This window comes from Microcebus murinus, chromosome 16 (genome assembly GCF_040939455.1).
Source record: "Microcebus murinus isolate Inina chromosome 16, M.murinus_Inina_mat1.0, whole genome shotgun sequence".
Classification (NCBI taxonomy): Eukaryota; Metazoa; Chordata; class Mammalia; order Primates; family Cheirogaleidae; genus Microcebus; species Microcebus murinus.
Genome location: NC_134119.1, coordinates 72494549 through 72514851, shown reverse-complemented (window position 1 = coordinate 72514851; position 20303 = coordinate 72494549). Strand labels below are relative to the sequence as shown.

The following is a 20303-nucleotide window of genomic DNA, read 5'->3' as shown; positions in this document are numbered from 1 at the left end:
GGGATGGGCGCACTTGAAGCTCTGACCCGAGGGGGGAGGCGGGGAAAGAGCAATGCACCCGACCTGAACATTGGTACCCCCACAATACGCTGGGAGAGAATGAGAAATAAATAAGGAGACAGGGGGGAGGGGGGCACGGGCAACACATGTCACCTCAATACTTGTACTCCCATCATCTGCTAGAAAGGAGAGAGAAAAGAAAATGCAATCATAGAGATAAGAGACACTTTCTAAGAACATGAATCCGAAAAGAAAAGTAAAAGGAGGCCTGTCGAGCAGGTCTGGGTGTGACTCCGGATCCCCCAACCTCCAGTGCCACCACCAGAGATTCCTACGTGTAGCCCATAGAACCCCAAAAGCAACGGGACGAGTTCTGGTCACATACTCGCTCAAAGTGACATCCTGGAATCCTTCCGGAACTCCCTCCCCTCTCAGACTCTCCAGGTTTCCTCCAGCGTGTCGTTTCCCACAGACCAGACCTTTGGACTGAGACCGGACAGTCCAGATGGCACGCATGCTGCCCCGTGGCGGCGGTGTCCCGGCTTGGGACAAGAGGAGGCCCCACGGTGCGGGCTGGGGCGGCAGGCACCGCGGCGGGCGCTGAGGGTGGGGGTGATCCGCCGGACCGCCGCCCCGCCGCGCTCCCGGCAAGGGGACAGAGCAACAGGCAAAAAAAAAAAAAAAAAAAAAAAAAAAAAGCCTAGGACACCCGGGATTCCCAGGCGGTCTCCCATCCAAGTACTAACCAGGCCCGACGCTGCTTAGCTTCGGAGATCAGACGAGATGGGGCGCGTTCGGGGTGGTGTGGCCCTAGACCGCGGAGGGCGCCCCTGCCCCGCTCAAGAGGCCAGCCTCACCGCGCTTCCCCGCGATAGCGCTGACCCGCGCCGGGCCTGTGCAGTTGGCCGGCCCGGTCGGGCGGACTCCGGAGGACTGAGGTGAGGGACGGGGCGGGGCGGGGTGGGGTGGGGGCTGTCTACACACACACACACACACACACACACACACACACACACACACACAAACACACACACACAGACACGATGCGCCTCCACGGCTGGACCCGCCAAGGTGGAGACCTTCCAGCCCCCCTCCTCTCCTCACCTCGCCTCCTTCACCTACCCGCCCCCACCCCCAGCGCGCCGCCGCTGACTGCGCACGCGCGCTCACCCTTTGACCCCAGCCAGGGGCCGCCCTCCCGCACAACCCCTGTCAGCTGCGCCCCCGCCCTGTGGGTGGGCTGCCGCCTATTCCCCAGGGCCAGGGCTGGGGCACAGCGCATGGGGGAGGGGAGCGAGTGTAGGGGCGTCTCTCGGGATGTGTCCCATGGCTGGGGTGGGGCGGGGTGGTTTGGGGGGCGCTGAAGAAATCAGTCCCCTCCATCTCCTACCTCTGGAAAACCCCCAAGCCCTTGGAGAACTGCCGGCACCGCTCCCGTGGGGGCCGGGACCCTGCTCCGTGTCCTCCTGTGGCCCAGTCCAAGGGGCCTGGGCCTGGCCCGGGGCTGGATTGGACCCCAACCACCCTCGGGTGTGGACTTGCTAAAAGCCGGCGATTAGATATTGGATTCGAGCTTCCTTGAGGTCATTTCACTAATGAGTGCACCGGAAAGAGTTTCCTAATCCATCTGTGAGGGTGGCAACTGAAAGAGAATTTTAAAGCTGACAGAATAGGCGAGGAAAGGCATAGGAGATTTCCACACCCAGTAAGGCAGACTTTCCCGAAATGGAAGAAAGAAACGAGCAAACAGAGACACCGGTAGCCCGCCCGGATCAGAGTCGGCTCCTTAGAGAAAGCACCCTGACCAGGTTCACCCGTGGGTGGGTGGCGAGCCAGTGGCATTCAGAAGCGCGAGGCCCGCAGTCTGTGCAGAAGACACCTGCACTCGGGTGTGTGTGGCGGCACGATTCCCAAGCAGCTCCAAATGGTAATCCAAAGAGAAGCCAGGGAGTTCCCAAGGCCCCAGGTGTCCTCAGCCCACGACTGGCTGCTGTGGGAATGCGAAGCCCGGCTCCTTGTCTCAGAGCGGGACAACCAGGAGGTGTGACGTACACCCCGGGGTTCCCAGGAGGATCAGGCTGAAGCTGGTACTTGGCCTGAAAATGTCCCCTCGCATGGGCACCCCCTTCCGCTTCCGGCTCCTCTGCTCCCGGTGCCCCTCCATCCAGGGGCCAGACTTTAAGAAGTCACCCGCAGGAGAATCCTGGTCCCAAAGGAGCCTTCTGGGGGACCCGTGCTGAGAGAGGTTGTGGGCATGGCCCGCTGGGGCTCTGCCCGGCCCAGGGCTGGGAGATGCCACCTCCCAGCTCCGGGTCCCTGCAGGAAGCGTTGGCAAGCACAGGGCCAGTCCCCCAAAGGCCCAGGTGCAGGGAGCCCAGGCCAAGCAGCCTGTGGAAGAAGCCACATGCCGTGCCACCCCGGGAACACGACTGCAGGTCGCGGCCCCTCCCGCCTCCTCCCCGACATGGCGCAGGGCTCAGAGACACCTGAGACGCTGCTACCAAAGTCCAAAGGGCATCGGTTGCTCCTCCAAAGCACCCGAGCAGACCGCGTTGTCCAGCCAGCCCCTGGGCCTCCCTGGGGTGCCCAGCACAAAAGTGCAGACAACCCCCGGACTCGCAATATCAGTTTGAGGATGTTCCTGCCACTCTAAGGACCCGCAGGCCAGCTGGGCCTTCAGGCAGGACAGAGAGCCCCGGAATCCGACGTGGAGAGCTGCGTGGACGTCCCCATCAGGAGGCGGTCCCCACCTCCGAGGCTCTCCCCTTGCGGGGAGCGGCAGCCCCAGGGCCTCAGGGAAGACACCAGGCTGGGCCCCCGCGGCACAGCGGGGCACGTCCCCGTCCCCGGCAGGCGACTTAGCGATGCCTGCGCCAGACTGCTGCGGCCGCCCTGCTGCCGGGTTCCTGGAGGGCTTCCTGGAAGCAGCGTCCACACCAAGCCCCTGGAAGGCCCAGGCGACGGAGGAGCCGGTCAGGCAGGGGCCGAGGACGGTGACGGGCGGGGAGGAGCGTGTCAGGCAGGGGCCGAGGACGGTGACAGGCCGGGCGGGAAGGAGCCGGTCAGGCGGGGGCCCAGGACAGTGACGGGCCTGGCCGGGGAGGAGCGAGTCAGGCAGTGGCCCAGGTGGTGGGCCGGGCGGAGAGGAGCCTGTCAGGCAGGGGCAGAGGACGGTGACGGTGACGGGCCGGGGCGGGAAGGGGCCGGTCAGGCAGGGGCAGGGGCCGAGGACAGTGACGGGCCTGGCGGGGGAGGAGCGCGTCAGGCAGGGGCAGAGGAGACGGGCTGGGTAAGGGGTAGGGTGACAGTTAGGGCACAATTCACAATCGCAAAGATGTGGAAGCGACCCGAGTGCCCATCCATCCAGGAGTGCATTAGTAACATGTGGCGCGTGGACACCACGGAGTGCCATTCGGCTGTGAGGAGCAGCGGTGAGGGGGCGCCTCTCGTGTTCTCCTGGCCAGAGCTGGAACCCGTTCCAGTAGGCCAGGTGTCCCAAGAACGGACACACGAGCACCACGTGCGCGCGCTCACCGGCAAATTAATTGGTAGGAACGGATGGACACCTAAGTGGACAGCGAGGAATCACCTTCATCGGGTGGGTGTCGGGCGGGCGTGGGGAGGGGGTGGGCATACACATCCATTAGGGAGGGGGTGGGTGCGCACCGACTGGGGGATGGGCGCACTTGAAGCTCTGACCCGAGGGGGGAGGCGGGGAAAGAGCAATGCACCCGACCTGAACATTGGTACCCCCACAATACGCTGGGAGAGAATGAGAAATAAATAAGGAGACAGGGGGGAGGGGGGCACGGGCAACACATGTCACCTCAATACTTGTACTCCCATCATCTGCTAGAAAGGAGAGAGAAAAGAAAATGCAATCATAGAGATAAGAGACACTTTCTAAGAACATGAATCCGAAAAGAAAAGTAAAAGGAGGCCTGTCGAGCAGGTCTGGGTGTGACTCCGGATCCCCCAACCTCCAGTGCCACCACCAGAGATTCCTACGTGTAGCCCATAGAACCCCAAAAGCAACGGGACGAGTTCTGGTCACATACTCGCTCAAAGTGACATCCTGGAATCCTTCCGGAACTCCCTCCCCTCTCAGACTCTCCAGGTTTCCTCCAGCGTGTCGTTTCCCACAGACCAGACCTTTGGACTGAGACCGGACAGTCCAGATGGCACGCATGCTGCCCCGTGGCGGCGGTGTCCCGGCTTGGGACAAGAGGAGGCCCCACGGTGCGGGCTGGGGCGGCAGGCACCGCGGCGGGCGCTGAGGGTGGGGGTGATCCGCCGGACCGCCGCCCCGCCGCGCTCCCGGCAAGGGGACAGAGCAACAGGCAAAAAAAAAAAAAAAAAAAAAAAAAAAAAGCCTAGGACACCCGGGATTCCCAGGCGGTCTCCCATCCAAGTACTAACCAGGCCCGACGCTGCTTAGCTTCGGAGATCAGACGAGATGGGGCGCGTTCGGGGTGGTGTGGCCCTAGACCGCGGAGGGCGCCCCTGCCCCGCTCTAGAGGCCAGCCTCACCGCGCTTCCCCGCGATAGCGCTGACCCGCGCCGGGCCTGTGCAGTTGGCCGGCCCGGTCGGGCGGACTCCGGAGGACTGAGGTGAGGGACGGGGCGGGGCGGGGTGGGGTGGGGGCTGTCTACACACACACACACACACACACACACACACACACACACACACAAACACACACACACAGACACGATGCGCCTCCACGGCTGGACCCGCCAAGGTGGAGACCTTCCAGCCCCCCTCCTCTCCTCACCTCGCCTCCTTCACCTACCCGCCCCCACCCCCAGCGCGCCGCCGCTGACTGCGCACGCGCGCTCACCCTTTGACCCCAGCCAGGGGCCGCCCTCCCGCACAACCCCTGTCAGCTGCGCCCCCGCCCTGTGGGTGGGCTGCCGCCTATTCCCCAGGGCCAGGGCTGGGGCACAGCGCATGGGGGAGGGGAGCGAGTGTAGGGGCGTCTCTCGGGATGTGTCCCATGGCTGGGGTGGGGCGGGGTGGTTTGGGGGGCGCTGAAGAAATCAGTCCCCTCCATCTCCTACCTCTGGAAAACCCCCAAGCCCTTGGAGAACTGCCGGCACCGCTCCCGTGGGGGCCGGGACCCTGCTCCGTGTCCTCCTGTGGCCCAGTCCAAGGGGCCTGGGCCTGGCCCGGGGCTGGATTGGACCCCAACCACCCTCGGGTGTGGACTTGCTAAAAGCCGGCGATTAGATATTGGATTCGAGCTTCCTTGAGGTCATTTCACTAATGAGTGCACCGGAAAGAGTTTCCTAATCCATCTGTGAGGGTGGCAACTGAAAGAGAATTTTAAAGCTGACAGAATAGGCGAGGAAAGGCATAGGAGATTTCCACACCCAGTAAGGCAGACTTTCCCGAAATGGAAGAAAGAAACGAGCAAACAGAGACACCGGTAGCCCGCCCGGATCAGAGTCGGCTCCTTAGAGAAAGCACCCTGACCAGGTTCACCCGTGGGTGGGTGGCGAGCCAGTGGCATTCAGAAGCGCGAGGCCCGCAGTCTGTGCAGAAGACACCTGCACTCGGGTGTGTGTGGCGGCACGATTCCCAAGCAGCTCCAAATGGTAATCCAAAGAGAAGCCAGGGAGTTCCCAAGGCCCCAGGTGTCCTCAGCCCACGACTGGCTGCTGTGGGAATGCGAAGCCCGGCTCCTTGTCTCAGAGCGGGACAACCAGGAGGTGTGACGTACACCCCGGGGTTCCCAGGAGGATCAGGCTGAAGCTGGTACTTGGCCTGAAAATGTCCCCTCGCATGGGCACCCCCTTCCGCTTCCGGCTCCTCTGCTCCCGGTGCCCCTCCATCCAGGGGCCAGACTTTAAGAAGTCACCCGCAGGAGAATCCTGGTCCCAAAGGAGCCTTCTGGGGGACCCGTGCTGAGAGAGGTTGTGGGCATGGCCCGCTGGGGCTCTGCCCGGCCCAGGGCTGGGAGATGCCACCTCCCAGCTCCGGGTCCCTGCAGGAAGCGTTGGCAAGCACAGGGCCAGTCCCCCAAAGGCCCAGGTGCAGGGAGCCCAGGCCAAGCAGCCTGTGGAAGAAGCCACATGCCGTGCCACCCCGGGAACACGACTGCAGGTCGCGGCCCCTCCCGCCTCCTCCCCGACATGGCGCAGGGCTCAGAGACACCTGAGACGCTGCTACCAAAGTCCAAAGGGCATCGGTTGCTCCTCCAAAGCACCCGAGCAGACCGCGTTGTCCAGCCAGCCCCTGGGCCTCCCTGGGGTGCCCAGCACAAAAGTGCAGACAACCCCCGGACTCGCAATATCAGTTTGAGGATGTTCCTGCCACTCTAAGGACCCGCAGGCCAGCTGGGCCTTCAGGCAGGACAGAGAGCCCCGGAATCCGACGTGGAGAGCTGCGTGGACGTCCCCATCAGGAGGCGGTCCCCACCTCCGAGGCTCTCCCCTTGCGGGGAGCGGCAGCCCCAGGGCCTCAGGGAAGACACCAGGCTGGGCCCCCGCGGCACAGCGGGGCACGTCCCCGTCCCCGGCAGGCGACTTAGCGATGCCTGCGCCAGACTGCTGCGGCCGCCCTGCTGCCGGGTTCCTGGAGGGCTTCCTGGAAGCAGCGTCCACACCAAGCCCCTGGAAGGCCCAGGCGACGGAGGAGCCGGTCAGGCAGGGGCCGAGGACGGTGACGGGCGGGGAGGAGCGTGTCAGGCAGGGGCCGAGGACGGTGACAGGCCGGGCGGGAAGGAGCCGGTCAGGCGGGGGCCCAGGACAGTGACGGGCCTGGCCGGGGAGGAGCGAGTCAGGCAGTGGCCCAGGTGGTGGGCCGGGCGGAGAGGAGCCTGTCAGGCAGGGGCAGAGGACGGTGACGGTGACGGGCCGGGGCGGGAAGGGGCCGGTCAGGCAGGGGCAGGGGCCGAGGACAGTGACGGGCCTGGCGGGGGAGGAGCGCGTCAGGCAGGGGCAGAGGAGACGGGCTGGGTAAGGGGTAGGGTGACAGTTAGGGCACAATTCACAATCGCAAAGATGTGGAAGCGACCCGAGTGCCCATCCATCCAGGAGTGCATTAGTAACATGTGGCGCGTGGACACCACGGAGTGCCATTCGGCTGTGAGGAGCAGCGGTGAGGGGGCGCCTCTCGTGTTCTCCTGGCCAGAGCTGGAACCCGTTCCAGTAGGCCAGGTGTCCCAAGAACGGACACACGAGCACCACGTGCGCGCGCTCACCGGCAAATTGGTAGGAACGGATGGACACCTAAGTGGACAGCGAGGAATCACCTTCATCGGGTGGGTGTCGGGCGGGCGTGGGGAGGGGGTGGGCATACACATCCATTAGGGAGGGGGTGGGTGCGCACCGACTGGGGGATGGGCGCACTTGAAGCTCTGACCCGAGGGGGGAGGCGGGGAAAGAGCAATGCACCCGACCTGAACATTGGTACCCCCACAATACGCTGGGAGAGAATGAGAAATAAATAAGGAGACAGGGGGGAGGGGGGCACGGGCAACACATGTCACCTCAATACTTGTACTCCCATCATCTGCTAGAAAGGAGAGAGAAAAGAAAATGCAATCATAGAGATAAGAGACACTTTCTAAGAACATGAATCCGAAAAGAAAAGTAAAAGGAGGCCTGTCGAGCAGGTCTGGGTGTGACTCCGGATCCCCCAACCTCCAGTGCCACCACCAGAGATTCCTACGTGTAGCCCATAGAACCCCAAAAGCAACGGGACGAGTTCTGGTCACATACTCGCTCAAAGTGACATCCTGGAATCCTTCCGGAACTCCCTCCCCTCTCAGACTCTCCAGGTTTCCTCCAGCGTGTCGTTTCCCACAGACCAGACCTTTGGACTGAGACCGGACAGTCCAGATGGCACGCATGCTGCCCCGTGGCGGCGGTGTCCCGGCTTGGGACAAGAGGAGGCCCCACGGTGCGGGCTGGGGCGGCAGGCACCGCGGCGGGCGCTGAGGGTGGGGGTGATCCGCCGGACCGCCGCCCCGCCGCGCTCCCGGCAAGGGGACAGAGCAACAGGCAAAAAAAAAAAAAAAAAAAAAAAAAAAAAGCCTAGGACACCCGGGATTCCCAGGCGGTCTCCCATCCAAGTACTAACCAGGCCCGACGCTGCTTAGCTTCGGAGATCAGACGAGATGGGGCGCGTTCGGGGTGGTGTGGCCCTAGACCGCGGAGGGCGCCCCTGCCCCGCTCAAGAGGCCAGCCTCACCGCGCTTCCCCGCGATAGCGCTGACCCGCGCCGGGCCTGTGCAGTTGGCCGGCCCGGTCGGGCGGACTCCGGAGGACTGAGGTGAGGGACGGGGCGGGGCGGGGTGGGGTGGGGGCTGTCTACACACACACACACACACACACACACACACACACACAAACACACACACACAGACACGATGCGCCTCCACGGCTGGACCCGCCAAGGTGGAGACCTTCCAGCCCCCCTCCTCTCCTCACCTCGCCTCCTTCACCTACCCGCCCCCACCCCCAGCGCGCCGCCGCTGACTGCGCACGCGCGCTCACCCTTTGACCCCAGCCAGGGGCCGCCCTCCCGCACAACCCCTGTCAGCTGCGCCCCCGCCCTGTGGGTGGGCTGCCGCCTATTCCCCAGGGCCAGGGCTGGGGCACAGCGCATGGGGGAGGGGAGCGAGTGTAGGGGCGTCTCTCGGGATGTGTCCCATGGCTGGGGTGGGGCGGGGTGGTTTGGGGGGCGCTGAAGAAATCAGTCCCCTCCATCTCCTACCTCTGGAAAACCCCCAAGCCCTTGGAGAACTGCCGGCACCGCTCCCGTGGGGGCCGGGACCCTGCTCCGTGTCCTCCTGTGGCCCAGTCCAAGGGGCCTGGGCCTGGCCCGGGGCTGGATTGGACCCCAACCACCCTCGGGTGTGGACTTGCTAAAAGCCGGCGATTAGATATTGGATTCGAGCTTCCTTGAGGTCATTTCACTAATGAGTGCACCGGAAAGAGTTTCCTAATCCATCTGTGAGGGTGGCAACTGAAAGAGAATTTTAAAGCTGACAGAATAGGCGAGGAAAGGCATAGGAGATTTCCACACCCAGTAAGGCAGACTTTCCCGAAATGGAAGAAAGAAACGAGCAAACAGAGACACCGGTAGCCCGCCCGGATCAGAGTCGGCTCCTTAGAGAAAGCACCCTGACCAGGTTCACCCGTGGGTGGGTGGCGAGCCAGTGGCATTCAGAAGCGCGAGGCCCGCAGTCTGTGCAGAAGACACCTGCACTCGGGTGTGTGTGGCGGCACGATTCCCAAGCAGCTCCAAATGGTAATCCAAAGAGAAGCCAGGGAGTTCCCAAGGCCCCAGGTGTCCTCAGCCCACGACTGGCTGCTGTGGGAATGCGAAGCCCGGCTCCTTGTCTCAGAGCGGGACAACCAGGAGGTGTGACGTACACCCCGGGGTTCCCAGGAGGATCAGGCTGAAGCTGGTACTTGGCCTGAAAATGTCCCCTCGCATGGGCACCCCCTTCCGCTTCCGGCTCCTCTGCTCCCGGTGCCCCTCCATCCAGGGGCCAGACTTTAAGAAGTCACCCGCAGGAGAATCCTGGTCCCAAAGGAGCCTTCTGGGGGACCCGTGCTGAGAGAGGTTGTGGGCATGGCCCGCTGGGGCTCTGCCCGGCCCAGGGCTGGGAGATGCCACCTCCCAGCTCCGGGTCCCTGCAGGAAGCGTTGGCAAGCACAGGGCCAGTCCCCCAAAGGCCCAGGTGCAGGGAGCCCAGGCCAAGCAGCCTGTGGAAGAAGCCACATGCCGTGCCACCCCGGGAACACGACTGCAGGTCGCGGCCCCTCCCGCCTCCTCCCCGACATGGCGCAGGGCTCAGAGACACCTGAGACGCTGCTACCAAAGTCCAAAGGGCATCGGTTGCTCCTCCAAAGCACCCGAGCAGACCGCGTTGTCCAGCCAGCCCCTGGGCCTCCCTGGGGTGCCCAGCACAAAAGTGCAGACAACCCCCGGACTCGCAATATCAGTTTGAGGATGTTCCTGCCACTCTAAGGACCCGCAGGCCAGCTGGGCCTTCAGGCAGGACAGAGAGCCCCGGAATCCGACGTGGAGAGCTGCGTGGACGTCCCCATCAGGAGGCGGTCCCCACCTCCGAGGCTCTCCCCTTGCGGGGAGCGGCAGCCCCAGGGCCTCAGGGAAGACACCAGGCTGGGCCCCCGCGGCACAGCGGGGCACGTCCCCGTCCCCGGCAGGCGACTTAGCGATGCCTGCGCCAGACTGCTGCGGCCGCCCTGCTGCCGGGTTCCTGGAGGGCTTCCTGGAAGCAGCGTCCACACCAAGCCCCTGGAAGGCCCAGGCGACGGAGGAGCCGGTCAGGCAGGGGCCGAGGACGGTGACGGGCGGGGAGGAGCGTGTCAGGCAGGGGCCGAGGACGGTGACAGGCCGGGCGGGAAGGAGCCGGTCAGGCGGGGGCCCAGGACAGTGACGGGCCTGGCCGGGGAGGAGCGAGTCAGGCAGTGGCCCAGGTGGTGGGCCGGGCGGAGAGGAGCCTGTCAGGCAGGGGCAGAGGACGGTGACGGTGACGGGCCGGGGCGGGAAGGGGCCGGTCAGGCAGGGGCAGGGGCCGAGGACAGTGACGGGCCTGGCGGGGGAGGAGCGCGTCAGGCAGGGGCAGAGGAGACGGGCTGGGTAAGGGGTAGGGTGACAGTTAGGGCACAATTCACAATCGCAAAGATGTGGAAGCGACCCGAGTGCCCATCCATCCAGGAGTGCATTAGTAACATGTGGCGCGTGGACACCACGGAGTGCCATTCGGCTGTGAGGAGCAGCGGTGAGGGGGCGCCTCTCGTGTTCTCCTGGCCAGAGCTGGAACCCGTTCCAGTAGGCCAGGTGTCCCAAGAACGGACACACGAGCACCACGTGCGCGCGCTCACCGGCAAATTGGTAGGAACGGATGGACACCTAAGTGGACAGCGAGGAATCACCTTCATCGGGTGGGTGTCGGGCGGGCGTGGGGAGGGGGTGGGCATACACATCCATTAGGGAGGGGGTGGGTGCGCACCGACTGGGGGATGGGCGCACTTGAAGCTCTGACCCGAGGGGGGAGGCGGGGAAAGAGCAATGCACCCGACCTGAACATTGGTACCCCCACAATACGCTGGGAGAGAATGAGAAATAAATAAGGAGACAGGGGGGAGGGGGGCACGGGCAACACATGTCACCTCAATACTTGTACTCCCATCATCTGCTAGAAAGGAGAGAGAAAAGAAAATGCAATCATAGAGATAAGAGACACTTTCTAAGAACATGAATCCGAAAAGAAAAGTAAAAGGAGGCCTGTCGAGCAGGTCTGGGTGTGACTCCGGATCCCCCAACCTCCAGTGCCACCACCAGAGATTCCTACGTGTAGCCCATAGAACCCCAAAAGCAACGGGACGAGTTCTGGTCACATACTCGCTCAAAGTGACATCCTGGAATCCTTCCGGAACTCCCTCCCCTCTCAGACTCTCCAGGTTTCCTCCAGCGTGTCGTTTCCCACAGACCAGACCTTTGGACTGAGACCGGACAGTCCAGATGGCACGCATGCTGCCCCGTGGCGGCGGTGTCCCGGCTTGGGACAAGAGGAGGCCCCACGGTGCGGGCTGGGGCGGCAGGCACCGCGGCGGGCGCTGAGGGTGGGGGTGATCCGCCGGACCGCCGCCCCGCCGCGCTCCCGGCAAGGGGACAGAGCAACAGGCAAAAAAAAAAAAAAAAAAAAAAAAAAAAAGCCTAGGACACCCGGGATTCCCAGGCGGTCTCCCATCCAAGTACTAACCAGGCCCGACGCTGCTTAGCTTCGGAGATCAGACGAGATGGGGCGCGTTCGGGGTGGTGTGGCCCTAGACCGCGGAGGGCGCCCCTGCCCCGCTCAAGAGGCCAGCCTCACCGCGCTTCCCCGCGATAGCGCTGACCCGCGCCGGGCCTGTGCAGTTGGCCGGCCCGGTCGGGCGGACTCCGGAGGACTGAGGTGAGGGACGGGGCGGGGCGGGGTGGGGTGGGGGCTGTCTACACACACACACACACACACACACACACACACACACAAACACACACACACAGACACGATGCGCCTCCACGGCTGGACCCGCCAAGGTGGAGACCTTCCAGCCCCCCTCCTCTCCTCACCTCGCCTCCTTCACCTACCCGCCCCCACCCCCAGCGCGCCGCCGCTGACTGCGCACGCGCGCTCACCCTTTGACCCCAGCCAGGGGCCGCCCTCCCGCACAACCCCTGTCAGCTGCGCCCCCGCCCTGTGGGTGGGCTGCCGCCTATTCCCCAGGGCCAGGGCTGGGGCACAGCGCATGGGGGAGGGGAGCGAGTGTAGGGGCGTCTCTCGGGATGTGTCCCATGGCTGGGGTGGGGCGGGGTGGTTTGGGGGGCGCTGAAGAAATCAGTCCCCTCCATCTCCTACCTCTGGAAAACCCCCAAGCCCTTGGAGAACTGCCGGCACCGCTCCCGTGGGGGCCGGGACCCTGCTCCGTGTCCTCCTGTGGCCCAGTCCAAGGGGCCTGGGCCTGGCCCGGGGCTGGATTGGACCCCAACCACCCTCGGGTGTGGACTTGCTAAAAGCCGGCGATTAGATATTGGATTCGAGCTTCCTTGAGGTCATTTCACTAATGAGTGCACCGGAAAGAGTTTCCTAATCCATCTGTGAGGGTGGCAACTGAAAGAGAATTTTAAAGCTGACAGAATAGGCGAGGAAAGGCATAGGAGATTTCCACACCCAGTAAGGCAGACTTTCCCGAAATGGAAGAAAGAAACGAGCAAACAGAGACACCGGTAGCCCGCCCGGATCAGAGTCGGCTCCTTAGAGAAAGCACCCTGACCAGGTTCACCCGTGGGTGGGTGGCGAGCCAGTGGCATTCAGAAGCGCGAGGCCCGCAGTCTGTGCAGAAGACACCTGCACTCGGGTGTGTGTGGCGGCACGATTCCCAAGCAGCTCCAAATGGTAATCCAAAGAGAAGCCAGGGAGTTCCCAAGGCCCCAGGTGTCCTCAGCCCACGACTGGCTGCTGTGGGAATGCGAAGCCCGGCTCCTTGTCTCAGAGCGGGACAACCAGGAGGTGTGACGTACACCCCGGGGTTCCCAGGAGGATCAGGCTGAAGCTGGTACTTGGCCTGAAAATGTCCCCTCGCATGGGCACCCCCTTCCGCTTCCGGCTCCTCTGCTCCCGGTGCCCCTCCATCCAGGGGCCAGACTTTAAGAAGTCACCCGCAGGAGAATCCTGGTCCCAAAGGAGCCTTCTGGGGGACCCGTGCTGAGAGAGGTTGTGGGCATGGCCCGCTGGGGCTCTGCCCGGCCCAGGGCTGGGAGATGCCACCTCCCAGCTCCGGGTCCCTGCAGGAAGCGTTGGCAAGCACAGGGCCAGTCCCCCAAAGGCCCAGGTGCAGGGAGCCCAGGCCAAGCAGCCTGTGGAAGAAGCCACATGCCGTGCCACCCCGGGAACACGACTGCAGGTCGCGGCCCCTCCCGCCTCCTCCCCGACATGGCGCAGGGCTCAGAGACACCTGAGACGCTGCTACCAAAGTCCAAAGGGCATCGGTTGCTCCTCCAAAGCACCCGAGCAGACCGCGTTGTCCAGCCAGCCCCTGGGCCTCCCTGGGGTGCCCAGCACAAAAGTGCAGACAACCCCCGGACTCGCAATATCAGTTTGAGGATGTTCCTGCCACTCTAAGGACCCGCAGGCCAGCTGGGCCTTCAGGCAGGACAGAGAGCCCCGGAATCCGACGTGGAGAGCTGCGTGGACGTCCCCATCAGGAGGCGGTCCCCACCTCCGAGGCTCTCCCCTTGCGGGGAGCGGCAGCCCCAGGGCCTCAGGGAAGACACCAGGCTGGGCCCCCGCGGCACAGCGGGGCACGTCCCCGTCCCCGGCAGGCGACTTAGCGATGCCTGCGCCAGACTGCTGCGGCCGCCCTGCTGCCGGGTTCCTGGAGGGCTTCCTGGAAGCAGCGTCCACACCAAGCCCCTGGAAGGCCCAGGCGACGGAGGAGCCGGTCAGGCAGGGGCCGAGGACGGTGACGGGCGGGGAGGAGCGTGTCAGGCAGGGGCCGAGGACGGTGACAGGCCGGGCGGGAAGGAGCCGGTCAGGCGGGGGCCCAGGACAGTGACGGGCCTGGCCGGGGAGGAGCGAGTCAGGCAGTGGCCCAGGTGGTGGGCCGGGCGGAGAGGAGCCTGTCAGGCAGGGGCAGAGGACGGTGACGGTGACGGGCCGGGGCGGGAAGGGGCCGGTCAGGCAGGGGCAGGGGCCGAGGACAGTGACGGGCCTGGCGGGGGAGGAGCGCGTCAGGCAGGGGCAGAGGAGACGGGCTGGGTAAGGGGTAGGGTGACAGTTAGGGCACAATTCACAATCGCAAAGATGTGGAAGCGACCCGAGTGCCCATCCATCCAGGAGTGCATTAGTAACATGTGGCGCGTGGACACCACGGAGTGCCATTCGGCTGTGAGGAGCAGCGGTGAGGGGGCGCCTCTCGTGTTCTCCTGGCCAGAGCTGGAACCCGTTCCAGTAGGCCAGGTGTCCCAAGAACGGACACACGAGCACCACGTGCGCGCGCTCACCGGCAAATTGGTAGGAACGGATGGACACCTAAGTGGACAGCGAGGAATCACCTTCATCGGGTGGGTGTCGGGCGGGCGTGGGGAGGGGGTGGGCATACACATCCATTAGGGAGGGGGTGGGTGCGCACCGACTGGGGGATGGGCGCACTTGAAGCTCTGACCCGAGGGGGGAGGCGGGGAAAGAGCAATGCACCCGACCTGAACATTGGTACCCCCACAATACGCTGGGAGAGAATGAGAAATAAATAAGGAGACAGGGGGGAGGGGGGCACGGGCAACACATGTCACCTCAATACTTGTACTCCCATCATCTGCTAGAAAGGAGAGAGAAAAGAAAATGCAATCATAGAGATAAGAGACACTTTCTAAGAACATGAATCCGAAAAGAAAAGTAAAAGGAGGCCTGTCGAGCAGGTCTGGGTGTGACTCCGGATCCCCCAACCTCCAGTGCCACCACCAGAGATTCCTACGTGTAGCCCATAGAACCCCAAAAGCAACGGGACGAGTTCTGGTCACATACTCGCTCAAAGTGACATCCTGGAATCCTTCCGGAACTCCCTCCCCTCTCAGACTCTCCAGGTTTCCTCCAGCGTGTCGTTTCCCACAGACCAGACCTTTGGACTGAGACCGGACAGTCCAGATGGCACGCATGCTGCCCCGTGGCGGCGGTGTCCCGGCTTGGGACAAGAGGAGGCCCCACGGTGCGGGCTGGGGCGGCAGGCACCGCGGCGGGCGCTGAGGGTGGGGGTGATCCGCCGGACCGCCGCCCCGCCGCGCTCCCGGCAAGGGGACAGAGCAACAGGCAAAAAAAAAAAAAAAAAAAAAAAAAAAAAGCCTAGGACACCCGGGATTCCCAGGCGGTCTCCCATCCAAGTACTAACCAGGCCCGACGCTGCTTAGCTTCGGAGATCAGACGAGATGGGGCGCGTTCGGGGTGGTGTGGCCCTAGACCGCGGAGGGCGCCCCTGCCCCGCTCAAGAGGCCAGCCTCACCGCGCTTCCCCGCGATAGCGCTGACCCGCGCCGGGCCTGTGCAGTTGGCCGGCCCGGTCGGGCGGACTCCGGAGGACTGAGGTGAGGGACGGGGCGGGGCGGGGTGGGGTGGGGGCTGTCTACACACACACACACACACACACACACACACACACACAAACACACACACACAGACACGATGCGCCTCCACGGCTGGACCCGCCAAGGTGGAGACCTTCCAGCCCCCCTCCTCTCCTCACCTCGCCTCCTTCACCTACCCGCCCCCACCCCCAGCGCGCCGCCGCTGACTGCGCACGCGCGCTCACCCTTTGACCCCAGCCAGGGGCCGCCCTCCCGCACAACCCCTGTCAGCTGCGCCCCCGCCCTGTGGGTGGGCTGCCGCCTATTCCCCAGGGCCAGGGCTGGGGCACAGCGCATGGGGGAGGGGAGCGAGTGTAGGGGCGTCTCTCGGGATGTGTCCCATGGCTGGGGTGGGGCGGGGTGGTTTGGGGGGCGCTGAAGAAATCAGTCCCCTCCATCTCCTACCTCTGGAAAACCCCCAAGCCCTTGGAGAACTGCCGGCACCGCTCCCGTGGGGGCCGGGACCCTGCTCCGTGTCCTCCTGTGGCCCAGTCCAAGGGGCCTGGGCCTGGCCCGGGGCTGGATTGGACCCCAACCACCCTCGGGTGTGGACTTGCTAAAAGCCGGCGATTAGATATTGGATTCGAGCTTCCTTGAGGTCATTTCACTAATGAGTGCACCGGAAAGAGTTTCCTAATCCATCTGTGAGGGTGGCAACTGAAAGAGAATTTTAAAGCTGACAGAATAGGCGAGGAAAGGCATAGGAGATTTCCACACCCAGTAAGGCAGACTTTCCCGAAATGGAAGAAAGAAACGAGCAAACAGAGACACCGGTAGCCCGCCCGGATCAGAGTCGGCTCCTTAGAGAAAGCACCCTGACCAGGTTCACCCGTGGGTGGGTGGCGAGCCAGTGGCATTCAGAAGCGCGAGGCCCGCAGTCTGTGCAGAAGACACCTGCACTCGGGTGTGTGTGGCGGCACGATTCCCAAGCAGCTCCAAATGGTAATCCAAAGAGAAGCCAGGGAGTTCCCAAGGCCCCAGGTGTCCTCAGCCCACGACTGGCTGCTGTGGGAATGCGAAGCCCGGCTCCTTGTCTCAGAGCGGGACAACCAGGAGGTGTGACGTACACCCCGGGGTTCCCAGGAGGATCAGGCTGAAGCTGGTACTTGGCCTGAAAATGTCCCCTCGCATGGGCACCCCCTTCCGCTTCCGGCTCCTCTGCTCCCGGTGCCCCTCCATCCAGGGGCCAGACTTTAAGAAGTCACCCGCAGGAGAATCCTGGTCCCAAAGGAGCCTTCTGGGGGACCCGTGCTGAGAGAGGTTGTGGGCATGGCCCGCTGGGGCTCTGCCCGGCCCAGGGCTGGGAGATGCCACCTCCCAGCTCCGGGTCCCTGCAGGAAGCGTTGGCAAGCACAGGGCCAGTCCCCCAAAGGCCCAGGTGCAGGGAGCCCAGGCCAAGCAGCCTGTGGAAGAAGCCACATGCCGTGCCACCCCGGGAACACGACTGCAGGTCGCGGCCCCTCCCGCCTCCTCCCCGACATGGCGCAGGGCTCAGAGACACCTGAGACGCTGCTACCAAAGTCCAAAGGGCATCGGTTGCTCCTCCAAAGCACCCGAGCAGACCGCGTTGTCCAGCCAGCCCCTGGGCCTCCCTGGGGTGCCCAGCACAAAAGTGCAGACAACCCCCGGACTCGCAATATCAGTTTGAGGATGTTCCTGCCACTCTAAGGACCCGCAGGCCAGCTGGGCCTTCAGGCAGGACAGAGAGCCCCGGAATCCGACGTGGAGAGCTGCGTGGACGTCCCCATCAGGAGGCGGTCCCCACCTCCGAGGCTCTCCCCTTGCGGGGAGCGGCAGCCCCAGGGCCTCAGGGAAGACACCAGGCTGGGCCCCCGCGGCACAGCGGGGCACGTCCCCGTCCCCGGCAGGCGACTTAGCGATGCCTGCGCCAGACTGCTGCGGCCGCCCTGCTGCCGGGTTCCTGGAGGGCTTCCTGGAAGCAGCGTCCACACCAAGCCCCTGGAAGGCCCAGGCGACGGAGGAGCCGGTCAGGCAGGGGCCGAGGACGGTGACGGGCGGGGAGGAGCGTGTCAGGCAGGGGCCGAGGACAGTGACAGGCCGGGCGGGAAGGAGCCGGTCAGGCGGGGGCCCAGGACAGTGACGGGCCTGGCCGGGGAGGAGCGAGTCAGGCAGTGGCCCAGGTGGTGGGCCGGGCGGAGAGGAGCCTGTCAGGCAGGGGCAGAGGACGGTGACGGTGACGGGCCGGGGCGGGAAGGGGCCGGTCAGGCAGGGGCAGGGGCCGAGGACAGTGACGGGCCTGGCGGGGGAGGAGCGCGTCAGGCAGGGGCAGAGGAGACGGGCTGGGTAAGGGGTAGGGTGACAGTTAGGGCACAATTCACAATCGCAAAGATGTGGAAGCGACCCGAGTGCCCATCCATCCAGGAGTGCATTAGTAACATGTGGCGCGTGGACACCACGGAGTGCCATTCGGCTGTGAGGAGCAGCGGTGAGGGGGCGCCTCTCGTGTTCTCCTGGCCAGAGCTGGAACCCGTTCCAGTAGGCCAGGTGTCCCAAGAACGGACACACGAGCACCACGTGCGCGCGCTCACCGGCAAATTGGTAGGAACGGATGGACACCTAAGTGGACAGCGAGGAATCACCTTCATCGGGTGGGTGTCGGGCGGGCGTGGGGAGGGGGTGGGCATACACATCCATTAGGGAGGGGGTGGGTGCGCACCGACTGGGGGATGGGCGCACTTGAAGCTCTGACCCGAGGGGGGAGGCGGGGAAAGAGCAATGCACCCGACCTGAACATTGGTACCCCCACAATACGCTGGGAGAGAATGAGAAATAAATAAGGAGACAGGGGGGAGGGGGGCACGGGCAACACATGTCACCTCAATACTTGTACTCCCATCATCTGCTAGAAAGGAGAGAGAAAAGAAAATGCAATCATAGAGATAAGAGACACTTTCTAAGAACATGAATCCGAAAAGAAAAGTAAAAGGAGGCCTGTCGAGCAGGTCTGGGTGTGACTCCGGATCCCCCAACCTCCAGTGCCACCACCAGAGATTCCTACGTGTAGCCCATAGAACCCCAAAAGCAACGGGACGAGTTCTGGTCACATACTCGCTCAAAGTGACATCCTGGAATCCTTCCGGAACTCCCTCCCCTCTCAGACTCTCCAGGTTTCCTCCAGCGTGTCGTTTCCCACAGACCAGACCTTTGGACTGAGACCGGACAGTCCAGATGGCACGCATGCTGCCCCGTGGCGGCGGTGTCCCGGCTTGGGACAAGAGGAGGCCCCACGGTGCGGGCTGGGGCGGCAGGCACCGCGGCGGGCGCTGAGGGTGGGGGTGATCCGCCGGACCGCCGCCCCGCCGCGCTCCCGGCAAGGGGACAGAGCAACAGGCAAAAAAAAAAAAAAAAAAAAGCCTAGGACACCCGGGATTCCCAGGCGGTCTCCCATCCAAGTACTAACCAGGCCCGACGCTGCTTAGCTTCGGAGATCAGACGAGATGGGGCGCGTTCGGGGTGGTGTGGCCCTAGACCGCGGAGGGCGCCCCTGCCCCGCTCAAGAGGCCAGCCTCACCGCGCTTCCCCGCGATAGCGCTGACCCGCGCCGGGCCTGTGCAGTTGGCCGGCCCGGTCGGGCGGACTCCGGAGGACTGAGGTGAGGGACGGGGCGGGGCGGGGTGGGGTGGGGGCTGTCTACACACACACACACACACACACACACACACACACACACAAACACACACACACAGACACGATGCGCCTCCACGGCTGGACCCGCCAAGGTGGAGACCTTCCAGCCCCCCTCCTCTCCTCACCTCGCCTCCTTCACCTACCCGCCCCCACCCCCAGCGCGCCGCCGCTGACTGCGCACGCGCGCTCACCCTTTGACCCCAGCCAGGGGCCGCCCTCCCGCACAACCCCTGTCAGCTGCGCCCCCGCCCTGTGGGTGGGCTGCCGCCTATTCCCCAGGGCCAGGGCTGGGGCACAGCGCATGGGGGAGGGGAGCGAGTGTAGGGGCGTCTCTCGGGATGTGTCCCATGGCTGGGGTGGGGCGGGGTGGTTTGGGGGGCGCTGAAGAAATCAGTCCCCTCCATCTCCTACCTCTGGAAAACCCCCAAGCCCTTGGAGAACTGCCGGCACCGCTCCCGTGGGGGCCGGGACCCTGCTCCGTGTCCTCCTGTGGCCCAGTCCAAGGGGCCTGGGCCTGGCCCGGGGCTGGATTGGACCCCAACCACCCTCGGGTGTGGACTTGCTAAAAGCCGGCGATTAGATATTGGATTCGAGCTTCCTTGAGGTCATTTCACTAATGAGTGCACCGGAAAGAGTTTCCTAATCCATCTGTGAGGGTGGCAACTGAAAGAGAATTTTAAAGCTGACAGAATAGGCGAGGAAAGGCATAGGAGATTTCCACACCCAGTAAGGCAGACTTTCCCGAAATGGAAGAAAGAAACGAGCAAACAGAGACACCGGTAGCCCGCCCGGATCAGAGTCGGCTCCTTAGAGAAAGCACCCTGACCAGGTTCACCCGTGGGTGGGTGGCGAGCCAGTGGCATTCAGAAGCGCGAGGCCCGCAGTCTGTGCAGAAGACACCTGCACTCGGGTGTGTGTGGCGGCACGATTCCCAAGCAGCTCCAAATGGTAATCCAAAGAGAAGCCAGGGAGTTCCCAAGGCCCCAGGTGTCCTCAGCCCACGACTGGCTGCTGTG

At 64.0% G+C, this 20303-nt stretch overlaps 6 pseudogenes; all 6 read right to left on the bottom strand.

Annotated features, from left to right (window-relative positions):
* Positions 1-697: 697 nt before the first annotated feature.
* LOC142861388 (uncharacterized) lies at positions 698-816 on the bottom strand (annotated as a pseudogene).
* A 3554-nt stretch (positions 817-4370) lies between these two features.
* On the bottom strand, positions 4371-4489 carry LOC142861387 (uncharacterized; annotated as a pseudogene).
* A 3548-nt stretch (positions 4490-8037) lies between these two features.
* On the bottom strand, positions 8038-8156 carry LOC142861386 (uncharacterized; annotated as a pseudogene).
* Positions 8157-11698: 3542 nt separating this feature from the next.
* LOC142861384 (uncharacterized) lies at positions 11699-11817 on the bottom strand (annotated as a pseudogene).
* Positions 11818-15359: 3542 nt separating this feature from the next.
* LOC142861383 (uncharacterized) lies at positions 15360-15478 on the bottom strand (annotated as a pseudogene).
* Positions 15479-19011: 3533 nt separating this feature from the next.
* Positions 19012-19130, bottom strand: LOC142861382 (uncharacterized; annotated as a pseudogene).
* Between the last annotated feature and the right edge of the window lie 1173 nt (positions 19131-20303).